The sequence below is a fragment of the Hordeum vulgare genome, chromosome 6H (assembly GCF_904849725.1).
Source record: "Hordeum vulgare subsp. vulgare chromosome 6H, MorexV3_pseudomolecules_assembly, whole genome shotgun sequence".
NCBI classification, from domain to species: domain Eukaryota; kingdom Viridiplantae; phylum Streptophyta; class Magnoliopsida; order Poales; family Poaceae; genus Hordeum; species Hordeum vulgare.
Window position 1 is genome coordinate 232,677,437 of NC_058523.1, and position 16,953 is coordinate 232,694,389.

Genomic DNA, 16,953 nt, shown 5'->3' on the forward strand with positions numbered 1-16,953 from the left:
TTTGGCTAAGTAGGCTTGCTCAATTTCTAATGAATAATTTTGCTAGTTGCAGGTGCCAACTGTCTCATGTGATAACATGAGTAATTTTTGATATCATTATGTTTAAACTGCTATTAATTTAATGCACCTATATACTTGGTAAACGACGGAAGGCCTAGCCTTTTGCCGGGTGATTTGTTCCGTTGTTGCCGCCTTAGTTTCGGCTACCGGTGTTTGATTCCATAACTGATCGCTCCTAACACGTTCGGGGTTGTTATGGGGACCCCCTTGATAAATTGTGTAGTGTTAAGGCTTGTCCGGCAGGACCCAACATTGGTTTTAATTTGCTAATCACCTAATAATAATTTGCATAGGGAATAGATACCCCGAGGATTTAATCAACAACCCGGGCCAGTGCTCCTCATGAGTGTTGGTCCAAATTGAGCAGATTATGGGGCCACCACGGGGCAACTCGAGGTTTGGTTTAACCCGTAGTGTTACTCATCTGTCGTGTCGTGAGACTGAGATACGCGGTTCTTATCGGGGTCGTCGACATGACGGGAGGTCCTGCTAGGTTCGTCTTACCTTAGCGATATATCTTGCGTACAGGAATCCCGATGAAACTTTGGGTCTCCTCAAAGTTGAGGTTTTCCTCTAAGAAATCCGACGAGATCACGAGATTCGTGATAGAGGATTACTTTGCGGCCCGTGGCAGTTTGTGATGGACTAGTTGGAGCACCCCTGCAGGGTTTAATCTTTCGGAAAGCCGTGCCCGCGGTTATGTGGCAAACATGGATAATTTGTTAACATCCGGTTCTAGATAACTTGAATTAACTCTAATAAAACTGCCAACTGTGTGCGTAACTGTGACTGTCTCCTTCGAAGACCTCTCTTCGATCGGGAACACGGTGGGGTTATGTTTGACGTAAGTAGGTGTTCATGATCACTTAGTGATCACCTAGTCTTCGACCGCTCGCGTAGACCACCAAATCAAATACTCTGATCATCGTAAGTTAGCCACCATACATGCTTAGGTTGCTGCAAACCTATACACTAAACATTCCTCACCTAATAACTTGACTAGATTCGTTACCAAGGTCATCCGATTGCTGAGTCCCTGTGGCTCATAGTTTACTACAACACCCCCAACAGGTACAGGTACGCCCGATGCAGGAGATCCTGATGGCACCCAGCTGGCGTGGCAGTACGATGAGGAGTCTGACCGACTGTACGTGAACTATCCGGAGGACTGAGGCCGTGGTCGTGATCGTGGGCCAGCATGCGGGATGTCATAGCTCTTTTACTTGTTTCATGTTGTCCGTAGCGGGACTAACTTTGCTCTGAATAATTGTGTGGCTGTAAACCTTATGTTATACTATGTCAGATGGCAAGTGTATGCCCTACTTGTCATTCTTTAGATATGTAATGTTATGATTATCTCGCTTGCGAAACGTTTAGATGCGCCTCTTTCCCTTTTGGGGCATTGCCCCCAAAATAGGAAAGGACCGCATCTTAGTCGTTACAAGTTGGTAATCAGAGCCTTACGACCATAGGAGCCTTTGTGTGATCGAACTTGGCCAAGTCGAGTCTAGTAAAATGTTTTGAGTCTTAGTTATATCGGAGAGTAGGTTTATTTTTTCTGCTCTTCTATGCTCTGGTGAGGTTCTCGACTTAGGAAATCTTAATTCTACTCCTCTTCTCGCTCAATTTTTTTTTAGGATGACGTGGGTATTTTGAAATCTATATGATATCGATGTGACGGAGTTCTGTCTTGGTGCCTCCTGTCGGACTTGATTTCTTCCGGGGAGTTGAGATCCAGGGGATTCTTGTGCACATCGCCATCATTCAAATTTCTTAGTATCTCAGGTCGGAGGATGTTTGTAATTGCTTCAATACTAGTTGTGACGAGAGGAGTCCGGCTTCCCCAGTACTGGTGCACAGAGTTCCGGATGTATCGCCACACTTTGTATCGTTGTGATCACGAGGGTCTGTAGTAGATGAAGGTCCGAGATTCTGGTTATGTGTTGACGGATGTGATACACTGGACGGGTTAGCATAGGAGTTGTGTGAAATATTACTCCTTGTATCCGTATACCAGATTGCATGACCAGATATTTCGGGAATTCATAGGTGGGATATCAAGTAGTGACTTATAGGACAATCTTCCTACAGATGCATGATGTGAGGCTGGGATTCGACATTCAGTGGGTACGTTTGTTCATGGTCGTCTTACATCGGTTCTCATTGTGTCTTAAAGAGTCCTTCTAGCTTGCTACGACTCGGGGACGCTTCGTAAGTCGTGTGCACTGCCTTGCACAGGATGACTACTATAAATTCGAGCCCGTGCGATCATATCCACGAAGATATCGGATGGAATCTCTGTCATACGTTTGTTCCGAGCAGTTCTAGCTCATACTTGGTTTGCAAGTGGTCTTAATCATAATTTTGTCGACAGTCACTTTGAGGAAGCATTCTTACTATTTTGTTTGAGTGCAATTGCTAATATTCTTGTTCAGATATTCCTGCCTTTTGTTTCAGCTTTACCTTCAATATTATTCTCTGGGCTAATGTGTTGTCCGTCTTCAGGATGGCTCCACCAACTCGTCGGAATCCGGGTCGTGAGGGTGCTGAAATGCCTCCACCACCCCCTCCTCCTCCTCCTCCGCCGCCACCTCTTCCTGCAGAGTCTTGGCAAGCGGTGATGGCTGCAACAAATGCTAACACTCAGATGTTAATCCATCTGTTACAAGAGAGGACTAATCAGCAGCAGGGCAATTTCAACCATGGTGGTAATCAGTTTGCATCTGTGAGTCAATTCCTGGCAAACCAGCCGAAGACCTTCACATCGTGTGATCAGCCGTTTGACGCTGAGGACTGGATTCGGGACATGAACAAACACTTTGAGTGCAGCCATGTCCGTCCAGAGGACTTCGTCAAGTTTGCAACGTTTCAGCTCAAGGGGTAGGCAGCAGTTTGGTGGCAGCAGTTGAAGGACTCCAGGGGTGCCAGATTGATCAGTTGGGATGAGTTCTGCAGAGATTTCAGGTCCCACTATATCCCGTCTAGCTTTGTGGAAGAGATGCGTAAGAAGTTCAGACGCTTGAAGCAAGGCGGTTCCTCCGTGTACAAGTACAACATCGATTTCCATGAGCTGGCCCGATATGCCTTGCAGGACATTCTAGATCAGAAGAGCAAGATCTATCAGTTCAGAGGTGGTTTGAAAGAGGACTTGCAGCTGGCCCTCGCCTTGCACGATCCTGATGAGTTTGATAAGTTCTATAACTTGGCTCTCAGGGCTGAGGCAGCTTTGCTCAGGGTGGAGAATTCGAAGAAGCGTTTCAGAGAGTCCAGTTCATCGTCCTCTACTCAGGTGGTTCCGAAGGAGCAAAAATTCTGGTTGTCTCCTCCTCCTCCTTGGCACACTCAACAGTTCAAGCAAGCAGGTGGTCGTGGTTCTTCCCACCCACCCAACCCAGCTTTCCAGCAGAGGTTTCAGCAGCAGATGCAAGGTAATCCTCAGACGCAATTCCGTCAGCCGGCATATGTTACTTGTCACAAGTGTGGGCAGAAGGGTCACTATGCCAACAAGTGCACCTCTCAGCTACGTCTTCAGCCTCCTCCTCTAGGCAAGCCTCCAAGCAATGCTATAGTGAAGTTCAACCCCAGGTCTTTGAGAGTCAATATGGTGAATGCAGCTGAAGCAGAGAACTCCTCAGACGTGATTTTGGGTAATCTCTCAGTTAATGATATTCCTGCTAAAATGTTGTTTGATTCTGGTGCATCACATTCTTTCTTATCATATCCTTTTGCGGGAAAGCATGATTTGCATCTGGAAGAGTTGCCTAAGTCTTTAGATATTGTTTCTCCGGGGATGCTTATGAGTTCTCGTTGGGTTGTTCCGGATGTTTCTGTCAAGATGGGTAATTATGCTTTTCTGGCTTCTCCTATTGTCCTTGGCAACTCCGATATTGATTTGATCCTTGGGATGGATTGGTTGGCTATGAACAAGGCTTCTATTGATTGTGAAGCTAAAGAAGTGAAGCTAACTCATTCTTCGGAGGATGTGATTATCTTCGCAGCGCGTGATGACACGGTCCGTCTGTTTTCCTTGAATGAGAAGGGTGAGATCTCTCCAATTTCACAAGTACCAGTGGTCTTTTCGGAAACTGAGGAAGAGCATGAAGAACATCTCAGACTTGTGCTTGATAAGCTAAGAGAGCATAAGTTCTATGCTAAGTTTTCCAAATGTGAGTCTGGTTGAAAGAAGTTGTCTACCTTGGGCACATCATCTATGCCGAGGGCATCAAAGTTGATCCGTCGAAGGTGCAGGCCATTGTTGAGTGGGAGCCTCCGCAAAATGTGAAGCAACTTCGAAGCTTTCTTGGGCTTGCAAGCTATTGTAGAAGATTCGTTGAGAATTTCTCCAAGATTGCTAAGCCTCTCTCAAGTCTTCTTCACAAGGGTGTGAAGTATATCTGGTCTCCATAGTGTCAGTTGGCTTTCGACACACTCAAAGAGAAGCTCACTTCTACTCCAGTCTTGGTTCCTCCTGATGACTCCAAACCTTATCAAGTGTTCTGCTGTTAGAGTATATATCTCCATATGTGGTTTTGGTAATTGATGACAACTCCTATGGACTAATGGTTGCTTTAAGTTATATTTATAGGACTTGTCCATAGACACTTCTTGAAGTCCATCTGTTGGGGTTCAAGGAGTTTATATGATGACCAAGATGTTATTCAAGGCATTATCCAAAGAATGGTCATAGAAACACTAGGTTGATCAAGATCTCAGACAAAGAGTAAATCAAGATGATCAACACACAAAGCGTACAAGATGTACCGAGAGGGATCAAGTGATCCCATTGTATGGTAAGCATTGTCCATTACGTGTTTGTGTACTAACCCATGGTCTTTGTGAGACTCCTATGTGGGGGTTAGATGTGTTTCCATTGGGCTTGCGTCAAAAGGAAGATCTCATACAACCCATGAAGGATGACGTCAAGTGGTGATCGTCATCAAGATTGTGGTGTGCAAGTTCAAGTGGATCAGCACGAATATATCATTGAAACTATTGTCAATGATCATGTGTTGATAAGGACAATCTCATGTGCTAACAAGGACAAGATCAAGATAAGCATTCCTGAGCACTACATACTTGATTCTTGTGGATGTTCACATGGTGGAAAAATGAAGATAAATACATAAGCTAGGCTTTCCACATTGTGTATGGGAAAGCTACTTGAAGACTTCATCATGTCCTGCTTTCAACTTGAACCAAGAAGGAACAACAACATCAAGCTTAGGTGAAAGGGCTAACTCAAAGGTATCAGTTCCTTTGACGTTAGTAGTGCGGAGTGATGATCAGCGAATAAAAGTATACACTCAAGTATGGATCATCAGTACTCTTTTATGATTCTTGAGTCCTTAGGGATCCCGCACTATTAAGAGGGAATCACAGGTTTTGTGATGAACTTGCTCAAACTACAACTTCACTTTCTGCTCAAACCACATCTCCACTGCTTTGCTGTTATCTATAAACAGAACCAGTGCCTCGGACATCCGGCTTCCTCCGGATGTCCGAGGGCCGGACGATCGACTACCTCGGAAATCCGGAATCCTTTGCGAGAGAAATCAGAGCCATTTAACTCGGACTTCCGGCTCCCTCCGGACGTCCGAGGCCCGGATGTTCGGCCAAGTCCCGGAAATCCGGAAGCCTGCACCAGTAGAAGTTGAGTTCTATATCTCGGTAATCCGACTCCCTCCGGACGTCCGAGGGCCGGACGTCCGACCAAGCTCCGGAAATCCGGAAGCCACCATCAGTAGAACTTGTGCTGTATAACACGGACTTCCGGGCCACTCCGGACGTCCGTATACTGATGAATTCAAATATGTTCAGGCACACCTACAGGCCTCGGACGACCGACCCCTGTGGGACGTTCGGTCGATGTTTAATTCAAAATAGTTTCAGTCGTATGTGCAGGCTCCGGACGACCGACCCCTGTCGGACGTCCGACCCCTCGCGATCGCCCGGACTTCCGACAATGTCGGACGTCCGGACCCTGTGTGACTTAAAGTGTCCCCAACGGCTCTTTTTCTCTCCACACTATAAATACCCCCTCCCACTTCGTGAGAGGGTGGCCCAACACAGCTTTATCCTCATAAGAACACATTTCCACCTCACACACATTTGCTCACTCCAAATCTTAGATCCCAAGAGCATTTGTGAGCCCCTTTGAGAGTTGTTCCAATCAAAAGATAGATCTTCTCCCTCTCCTTCTCTCAACCCAAGCTATTTGTGATTTGAGCAAGTTTTGAGCATTCCCCGTGATCTTGTTACTCTTGGAGGTTGGAGACTCCTAGGCGGTAGGAGTTCTTCGAAGAGGAATCAATCCGTGTGATTTCCCCCGGAAAAGTTTGTGAGGGTTTGGAAGCCACCTCAAAGGCTTACCACTAGTGGTTGAGAAACGCCTTCGTGGTGTTATCTCAAAGGGAGAATAGGGTGAGCCTTCGTGGCGTTGGTGTGCCTTCGTGGTAACATCCACCTCTCTAACGGTGACTAGCTTCCCTCCAAGGAAGTGAACATCGGGATACATCTTCGTCTCAGTGACCTTGGTTATCCTTAACCCTAACTCCTTACTTGTGGTTTACTTGTGTTATTTGAGCACACATACATTGTATATTGCTCGTGCTCATTATATTGTGTTGGACATTTCTTGTACAAGATTAATCATTCAAGCATACCCTCTATATTCACACGTACATACTTGCAGCCCTTGATATATCGTGTGATATAGTGTGATCTAGTATCTTGTGTTGTTCACCTACTTGTCGTGTGATATAGCTCAAGTAAGTTTGTGTAACTTACTTGTGCTTGTTAGTAACTGCATTGTGTCCATCTTAGTAGATCGTGTTGTTGATACACGTTGCAGTGCCTAGTGCATTTAGGATTTGTGCTTGACAAGTACCCTCTTAGTTTATTTCCGCATCAGGTTCAAGCCAAATCTGAAGAAGTTTTTAAATAGCCTATTCACCCCCCTCTAGGCGTCATTGAGGTCTTTTCATCTGCGACGCCTCTTTTCAAGGTCTTGGTGCAATGTTGATGCAAGACAAGAAAGTGGTAGCTTATACCTCGAGGCAGTTAAAGCCAAGTGAGAAGAATTACCCCACTCATGATCTTGAGTTGGCGGTAGTGGTACATGCTATGATGACTTGGAGACACCTCTTGTTGGAAAGAAAGGTTGAAGTGTTCACCGATCACAAGAGTCTCAAGTACATCTTCACCCAGCCTAACCTCAATCTTCGGCAAACTCGTTGGGTGGAAATGCTCCAAGATTTTAATCTAAGTGTTGAGTACACTCGAGGCAAAGCTAATGTCGTGGCAGGTGCTTTGAGTAGGAAGGCTTAGTGCAACAGTCTCATTCTGAAGCCTCTCTAGCCTGACCTTTGTGAATCTTTCAGGAAGCTCAACCTTCAGTTAGTACCTCAGGGATTTCTTGCAAATATTCAGATCTCTCCTACCTTGGAAGACCAGGTCCGACAAGCTCAACTTCTTGATGCAATGGTGAAGAAAGTTAAGATTGGCTTGGCAAAGGGAGTTCCCAAATATAAGTGCTTCAGTGTTGATGCCAGAGATACATTATTCTTTGAGGATCGTCTTGTCGTTCCGAAAGGTGATCTCAAAAAGGTTATCATGGAAGAAGCTCATAACTCTCTTCTCTCAATACATCCAGGAAGTTCCAAGATGTATCAGGATTTGAAACAGACCTTCTGGTGGACTCGCATGAAGCGTGTAATTGCTCAGTTCGTAAATGAATGTGATGTATGTCGAAGGGTGAAAGCAGAGCATCAACGTCCAACAGGTATTTTGCATCCTTTGCCCATTCCCGAGTGGAAGTTCGACCATATTGAGATGGATTTCGTCACCGGGTTTCCGAAGTCCAAGAAGGGTAACGATGCCATCTTCGTCGTCATCGACAAGTTGAGAAAAGTAGCTCATTTCCTTCGAGTCAAGGAGTCTATCTCGGTAGCTCAGCTTGTAGAGCTATACACTTCGAGGATAGTCTCTTTGCATGGTGTTCCAATGCTGATTTCTTCGGATCGCGGAAGCATCTTCACTTCCAAGTTCTAGGCCTCATTTCAGTCTGCGATGGGTACTAAGATTCGATTCAGCACAGCCTTTCATCCTCAGACTAGCAAGTTGAGAGAGTCAATCAGGTCCTCGAGGATATGCTAAGAGCCTGTGTCATTTCCTTTGGCATGAAGTGGGAACACTGCCTACCTTTTGCTGAGTTCTCTTATAACAACAGTTATCAGGCAAGTTCAGGCAAAGCTCCATTTGAGATTATCTATGGCAGGACGTGTCGTACCCCTCTCAACTGGTTAGAGATTGGCGAGCGTCAGATTCTTGGGAATGACTTGATTGAAGAAGCAGAAGAAATGTGTCGGGTCATTTGGGATAATCTCAGAGCAGCGCAGTCCCGTCAGAAGAGCTACTATGATAGCAAGCATCATGACATGTCTTATGAGCTCGATAACTTCGTCTATCTCAAAGTGTCTCCTATGAAGGGCACTCAGCGTTTTGGCATCAAATGCAAGCTTGCTCCTTGTTTTGTTGGGCCTTTCAGAATTGTTGGCAAGAGAGGTGACCTTGCTTATCAACTTGAGCTCCCTTCAAACTTCGCAATGGTGCTTGACGTGTTCCATGTCTTTCAGCTCCGGAGATGCTTCAAGACTCCCGAGCGCACAGTTGATCTTCAGGATATCGACCTTCAACCCGACTTATCCTATTGTGAGCATCCAGTTGCAGTTCTTGAGACGACTGAGCGCAAGACCCTCAATAAGTCAATCAAGTTTCTCAAGGTGCAGTGGTCACATCAATCTAATAAAGAGGCCACTTGGGAGCGCGAGGATCACCTCTGTTCCGAAATTCCAGAGTTCTTTCAGTCCTAGATGTCGGGTCGAGATCTTCATGTAGTGTGGGAGAGTTTGTAATGCCGCAGATGTAACCCTTGCCTTTTGTGGAACCCTTTCCTATTTTGGTTCATGATGTCAATGCTATGGAGTTATCATTTCATGTGGCCATTTCATGTTTTCACTTTTGCATCATGCCATTCATTGCATTCATGTATTCTCCTTTGTGTTGTTGTTGTTGTTGGATCCATGATGAGTACATGTGATATGTGTGTGATGATGTGGTGATTGCAAAGCTTGGGTTTCAAACTTTGATAGTTTTCAAATTAGGTTTCAAACCCCTTCTTCTTTATTTCTTTGAGCTGATGTTTAACTTGCTCAAAACCTGTTTTAAAAATGTTGTTCATTTTGTAGATTTATCTAGTGTTTGAGGTGTACTGTTTTGGGGTTTTTAAAACTTAAATGATTGGGAGTTTAAATGCAAAAACAACATGGGTTTTCTGTTTTTGCATTTAAATTACTTGCTCTAAAAATCTGGTTTTTATTTGTAACAAATAGGGCATAATTCCCTTATGCCCGATGTGCCTTATTTTTTTTTCAAACACCGTGGAGCATTGAGCTTTTGCTTTCTGTTTGGTTTAATGAAAATAGGAAAACCCTGGTGTTATTTCTTTTCCTGTCTTGCGCTAGATAAGTAGTGGGCTTCCTTTTCTCTCCCTGGGCCGCCTCCTTTCCCCCGAGCTAGGCCCACCTTCGATCTGGTAGTTCCTAGCGTCGTCACTGTCGTCAGTGTGTACGACGCCACCTCCACCACTGATCTTCCTCCTCCTTCGATCTGGTGGTTCTTAGCGCGCCTCCCGAGGTCTTATAAGCAGCCAGGAGCTCCTCCCTCGCAGCCCTAACCCATCTCCTCCCTCCTCTCTCTCCCTGGTGACGTTAGGAGGCGCTCCCGTGCTCCCCTCCGCCATGGAAGGCCCGTGTTGAGGTCGTCGCCGGCGGATCGTCCCCCTCGCCTCCTCCCTGACCCTACCAGGAGCAAGAGGATCTCGATGGGGATACATTTTCGCGAAGAACCGGCGCCGATCGCTCCTTCCCCGACGTCCACGACGAACGACTCCTTCCTCTCCTCTCCAGCGAGCTCCTTCGGACCGGCTCGTCGCTCTGCTTCGTCTCCAGCGCACGGGATCCTCTCCTCTCCTCCCTCTCGGTGAGCAGCGCCTCTTCCCTCTCTCTTCCCCTCTCTAGCTGCGGCGTAGAGTAGTCTTGCCGTCGTGGTTTCCTTGTTCGGCTGCAGTAGAAGCAGAGCACGGCAGCAGCAGCAGCTGAAGTAGGTAGTTGTCTTCGCACTGCCGTCGTGGTGCACCTCCTGGTGAGATCGAGACGGGGATGGAACCCCCGTGGTTTCCTCTTCTCCCCCGTAGCGTTTAGCCGTCGTCTGGTCGCCGTAGTGTCGCCGGTGTGCCGTCGATGAGATTCCCTGTTCCGGTCGCGCTGGCCTGTAGGGAGTGCAGAGGGGGATGCTCAAAAGAGCACCTTCCCCCTCCCTGTCAAGCCCCCGTTCATAGCCCGACTGGTGTATGTGTGGTCTTGATGCCAGAGGTCACCGGTTCGAATCCCCGACGACCCTCCCCTTTTGCTGTTCTTTTATTTTCGGTGCATCATCGTCATGTGAAGGGTTACCTGCTCTGTTGCTCCTTATAGAGCAGATACAACTATGCTAGCAGGGTGGTAGCCGAAGGGTAGTGTGACCAGGGGGTCGTGGGTTCGATCCGAGTGGCTCCCCTTTTATTTTTGCTGCCTTGTATTTTATTTTTTCCCTATTCCTTACTTGGGAAGCAAGTAGGCCTTGGGTTTTTAGCAAAACCAGTGGCATGTGTGTATGTGTGTTCCCTTGTGAGTGTATGTGTGCACTTGTGAGTGTGTGTGTGTAGATGGAGATGTGTATGTGTGTGTTTGTTACACACACATACTTGTGCAAGTTTGCACAAACACATGAGTGTGTGATTGTGTGTAGTGTATGTGTGCACATGAGTGCATGAGTATGTGTATGTGCTCATATAGTGTGTGCATGTGCTTTAGTGTGTATGTGAGATGGTGTGGATATGCATATGTGTGTGTGTGCATGTGGGTGCACCCATGTACATGTGCATGAGGTTCTACCCCCTCATGATGCCCATTCTTGTGTGTGTGTGCAAGTGTACTTATGCACTTGTCCATGAGGGCTATCCCCTCATGCTTGCCTCTTTGGAGTTGTGATGAGAGTGGACTTGTGTAGAGCATGTGTAGGTGATGCTAGGTTGACTTGCACATGTGATATTGTTCCATATGTCTTATTGATTTCTATGTTTGCTGAATATTTGGTGATCATCACAACGGTGGACCAATGGTGTCCACATCTTGAGTGAGCTGAATTCGTCATCAAGACTGATCAGCACAACTTGGTGCATCTGCAATAACAACGAGTGGTCACTCCTTGGTACCAAAGGGCATTCACCAAACTTCTCAGGATGCACTACATGATATACTACAAAGGAATGGACAATGGAGTTGCTGACGCCTTGTCTAGCATGCCTAAAACAGAGTCCCTGTTTGCAATATGCTCTTGTCAACCAGCATGGCTCGAGGATGTGGTCGCGAGTTACAATTACAACCCGCAAGCACAAAGGCCGTTGGAGTAGTTGGCCATCAGACCAGATCCAAAGGGGCGTTTCACCATGGTGCAAGGCATCATATTTTTTTGCGATCGCATCTGGCTAGGGGCGACACGACACTCCAGCAGCAGATCATTTCCGCTTTCCATGACTGTCGTGTTGGAGGCCATTTCAGATTCCTAGTAACCTACACACGTTCCGGAGGCTGTTTGCATGGGCCAAGATGAAGATCCACATCGAACAATACGTCAAGTGCTCCCAAGTTTGTCAACAAGATAAATCAGAGAGGGTACCTTCTCCGGGTCTGATGCAACCCCTCCCAATTCCTCAAGCATCATGTGATATGATAACAATGGACTTTATCGATGGTCTGCCCCAATCTGGTAGTACAATTGCATTTGGGTTCTCGTCAACCGGATGACAAAATTTGCTCATTTTCTGCCACTTGCTCACCCTTACACCGCTTCTCGCATCGCTCTCCTTTTCATGCAACGTATCTATCCAATCCATGGGTTCCTCAATGCCACTGTTTCCGATCGGGACCATGTGTTCACCAGCCATTTTTGGCAGGAGCTTCTCAAATATGCACGCACTAAGCTACGCATGAGCACAACAAATCATCCTGAGACCAACGAGCAATCTGAACGGGTGAACCAATATCTTGAAACCTTCCTCCACTGTTTTACTCATGCCTGCCCGAAAAGGTGGAACCATTGGATTCCACTCCATCAGTTTTGGTACAACTCCTCGCCCCACTCCTCCATAGGTATGAATCCTTTCAAGGCTATGTTCAATCATGATCCCCGCCATTGGGGGATCACCACGACCTCCACCAGTTCGGTACCATCTCTGCACTCTTGGTTGGATGAACAGGCAATCGTACAGATCCTGATGCAGCAACGTCTCCAGCGAGCCCGACACCGCATGAAGCAGCAAGCGCACAAGAGGCATTATGAGCGCAACTTTGCAATGGGTGACCTGGTGTTTCTGAAGTTGCAACCATACATGCAAACATTGGTGGCGAAGAGGGCCAACCACAAGCTGTCCTTTAAATTCTATGGGCCTTTCCCATCATCAACAAGATCAATGATGCGATGTACAAACTAGAACTGCCACCGCAATCAACTGTGCACCCAGTTTTACATGTCTCCATGTTGCGTCACGCTGTCCTCCCAGATACAGCTGTAGAACCAATAGTTCCTGTCATTTCTGATGTGTCGACGGTGCCACAAGCTATCCTCGACACCCACTGGAGACGCAAACACGGGGCCATGATAGAGCAAGTACTCATCCGTTGGTCAGACCGTGCCAAGATCAACGACACGTGGCAAGACAAGCTAGAGCTACATGCTCGCTTTCCAGCAGGAGAGGCTTGGGGGCAAGCCTCGTCTCAAGAAGGGGGATTTAGTATCGCTCACAAGCCGACCCCTCCACATGACAAGACCACGGCCTCGCAGGACGCTCGACCTGTTAGGCTGAAGAAGCCTAACCCACACAACCATGGGACAGAGTAGGTGTAAGCCACACCCCGTGTCACCGACTACTTATGTCCATTTGCAAGACCAAGAGGGGCATCCAGTGGATCACGAACCGAAGGTGGCGGTACCTGTTCCTCTCTCCCCGATCCCCTTTCTCCCATTCATGTAACAGAGCTTGTAATCGAGATGGCTACCTGAATTCATGAGTGTTGTTGCTAGATCGAGAGATATACCACTCGGTTCCTAACACTATGCCATCATGCATGTTCGTTCCACAGATGTAACCGTGCTCTTCTATTCATTGTCGTAGCATTTAGGTCATGTTGGGTTCTACCGTAGGTGCATCTCATGCGAATTAAAATTTTCCTACGCGCAGAACAACCAAGAACATGCTATGGAGATGGATTACAGATCGTTACCACTAAACGCGCAGTGCCGTGCAACGTAAGTAGAGTTGGGGCAGAGCGCCCGCGTGGTCCGTCTCCTCCTTGTCCGATCTCCCTCGAACAACCGGTGCCGGATCCTCTCCCTCGAACAGACGGTCGCCGGATCTCACGTACAGGTTCACCGGAGTGGCGCAAATGCACCGCCTCTAAAGGTATCCGCACGTGTAGGAGGAACGCCGTGCGGTGGACTGCTAGATCCGGGTCACACAATCGGCAGCGGCGAGGGGATGTGGCTAGTTGTAACACATGCAAAGCCCTAATGACGGCACCGAAGTGATCAACTTAATAAGTGTGCCGCACCTCCACTATATATAGGCATCCATCGCGGGCTTAACTCTTGGGCCTTGCACGGATCCTAAATCCCATGTTTTCCTTCCCTTAAGCGTGCGACCCCTTAGGTTCTCGTTCACTTAGTCGCGAGTCAGATCACATCCGACTTGGCTAGTTGGTAGCAAGCTCTAGCAGTGCCGACTCCAAGCGTCTGATGAGGCTGGTTAGGAGAACTTGTACTTCATACTTCTATTCCCTTTGCCACACGATATATGTTGTCGTGCACAAGGCGACATGGTCATAATTTTTGCACCGTGACCTCTTTATCTTTCTGGTGAATCCGACCAACATTCCGATTGTCTCATAATCCTCATTGCATGGCCATGCTTATCTAGGTCAGATCACCCGAGGGGCCCAGAGTATATCTCTCGTGATCGGAGGGGAAAATCCCATCTTGCTCGACCATGTCTCGCAACATGGGTCTGGACAAGCCCGAAACCTACCTTTGTAATTACCCAATCATGGAGTAGCGTTTAGTCGACCCAAAGCAAGTCTGTCACTATCCTAAGTACATGCGTGAACTCACGTCTTAGGACATAGAACATATGTTGTACTAGAGACTCACAGATGACCTATCGCTATGTCTGTCCAACTCACACCTTATCTCGACTCGGACCTTACTACGTCGAATTCGACCAGATCTTCCTAAGTCCATATTATCAGGCTAGCATCCAATGCTACATGGTTAGTGAGACCGAACCATCTGCCTGTCGTATGTAATTTGAATGGTTGCGTGTCCACACAACCCTTTTGATTAGGGACCATTTAGGACAATCATCATTTAATGCATAGTCTGACAAACAAGTCATGTACTTGTTGATACACATCATTGATAATGTCCAAGGACAATCTTTATTCATAAACACATCAGAAATATCATCAGACATGATTGCCTATAGGGAATATCTCCAACAGTCTCCCACTTGCAGTAGAGTCAATAAAATAGATATCGAATGCCCATAGCTCTAACGTGCTCCTCATGCTTGTGTTGTGGAAGCGGCTTAGTCAACGGATCTGCAACATTTACATCTATGTGAATCTTGCATAAATTAGTATCACCATTCTGTATGAGCTTTTGTATCAAGTGATATTTTCGGTCTATGTCCGTGGTCTTGTGGTGTTGTCTCGGCTCCTTGCCCTGTGCGATGGCACTTGAATTGCCGCAATAAAGGTCCAACGGTTTTGACCAGCCCAGAATCATACCAAGATCTTCCAAGAACTTCCGGATCCAAACACCTTCCTTAGCAGCTTCACAAGCCGCAATGTATTCAACCTCTTTTGTGGAGCCGGCCACCGTATCTTGCTTGGAACTCGTCCAGCTCACTGCTCCTCCATTCATGACATACACGAATCTAGTTTGCGGTCGACAATCACCCATGTCAGTTTGGAAGCTAGCATCAACGTAGCCCTTTACACAGAGCTCATGCTCACCTCCATAAACTAGGAACATCTCTTTAGTCCTTTTCACGTACTTCAAAATAGTTTTCACCGTTGCCCAGTGACTCTCACCTGGGTTGGCCTGGTATATGCTTGTTAAGCTTATTACATAAGCAACATCAACCCGTGCACATAGCATGACATACATGATGGATCCTATTGTTGAGGCATACGGGATCCTACTCATCCGGTTTCGCTCATCAGAAGTCGTAGGACTCCGAGTCTTGCTTAGACTTATACCATGTGAGATGGGCAAGAATCCTTTCTTAGGCTCACTCATGTTGAACCGACTGAACACTTTGTCTATGTACGTGCTCTGGCTTAAGCCGAGCAACCTCCTTGATCTATCTCTATAGATCTTGATGCCTAAAATGTACACTACCTCTCCAAGGTCTTTCATCGAAAACTTGCCATTCAACGATTCCTTGACTAAGTTCAACATCGAAACATCATTTCCTATCAGCAGTATGTCATCCACATATAAGATCAAAAATAGTATCGAGCTCCCACTAGAATTCTTGTATAAACAATAGTCCTCTTCATTCTTGATGAAACCAAGGTCAACAATGACTTCATCAAAACGAATATTCCAACTCCTAGCTGTTTGCCTCAATCCTTAAATGGATCTCTTGATCTTGCATATTTTACCACCTTAGTTGGATCGACAAAACCTTCGGGATATATCATGTATACATCCTCTTTTAAATTTTCATGAAGGAAAGCCATTTTGACATCCATCTTTCATATCTCATAATAAAAATATGCAGCTATAACTAGTATGATCCTTACCGACTTTGCATGGCTACCAGTGAGTAGGTCTCATCATAGTCAATTCCTTGAACTTGTCCATAACATTTAGCAACAAGCCGAGCTTTGTGGATTTGAACATTTCCATCCACACCGGTTTTATTCTTAAAGACCCATTTGCAACCAATGACTATTACGCCAGGCGACGGATCAACAAAGTCCTAGACTTGATTGTCATCCTTGGACTTTAACTCGGATCTCATGGCTTCCAGCCATGCCTTGGAATCTGGGCTCACCATCGCTTTAACATACGTGGCTGACTCATCGCTTTCTAGCAACAACACATCACACACTTTGCACAATCTATCTGACCTCCATGGTTTCGGTGCCCACTCCACTACAAGTTCCCCGACTAGCGCCGGTATGATCTCATCACCAGCCGAGTGGCTCTCGAATTTCTTCGAGTCGCACCGTTCTCCCACTGGCTTCCCGACCATGAAACTCTTTCTCTAGGAAAACCCTGTTTCGAGCTACAAACACTTTATTCTCTTCTCGGTTGTAGAAGCTGTATCCCAAGGTCTTCCTTGGATATCCCACAAATATGCACTTATCCAACTTGGGTGTACAGTTGTCCGAAATGAGTCACTTGACAAATGCTTCACAACCGAAAATCTTTAGAAAAGACAAACTAGGACTCTTTCCCAGTCCACATCTCATGTGGTGTCTTGTCTACGAATTTTGATGGTACAGTGTTAAGTGTGAAAGCTGCAGTTTCTAGTGGGTATCCCCAGAATGACAATGGTAAATCCGATTGCTCATCATCGGTCAGACCATGTCTAACAAGGTTGGATTTGTCCGTTCTGACACGCCGTTCTTTGTGGCGTACCCGAAGGTGTGAGCTGAGGTACTATACCTCAGTGTAAGAGCATAATCTCCCCTAAGTAGTTTTTCTGGTTGATGACAATACCTTTGC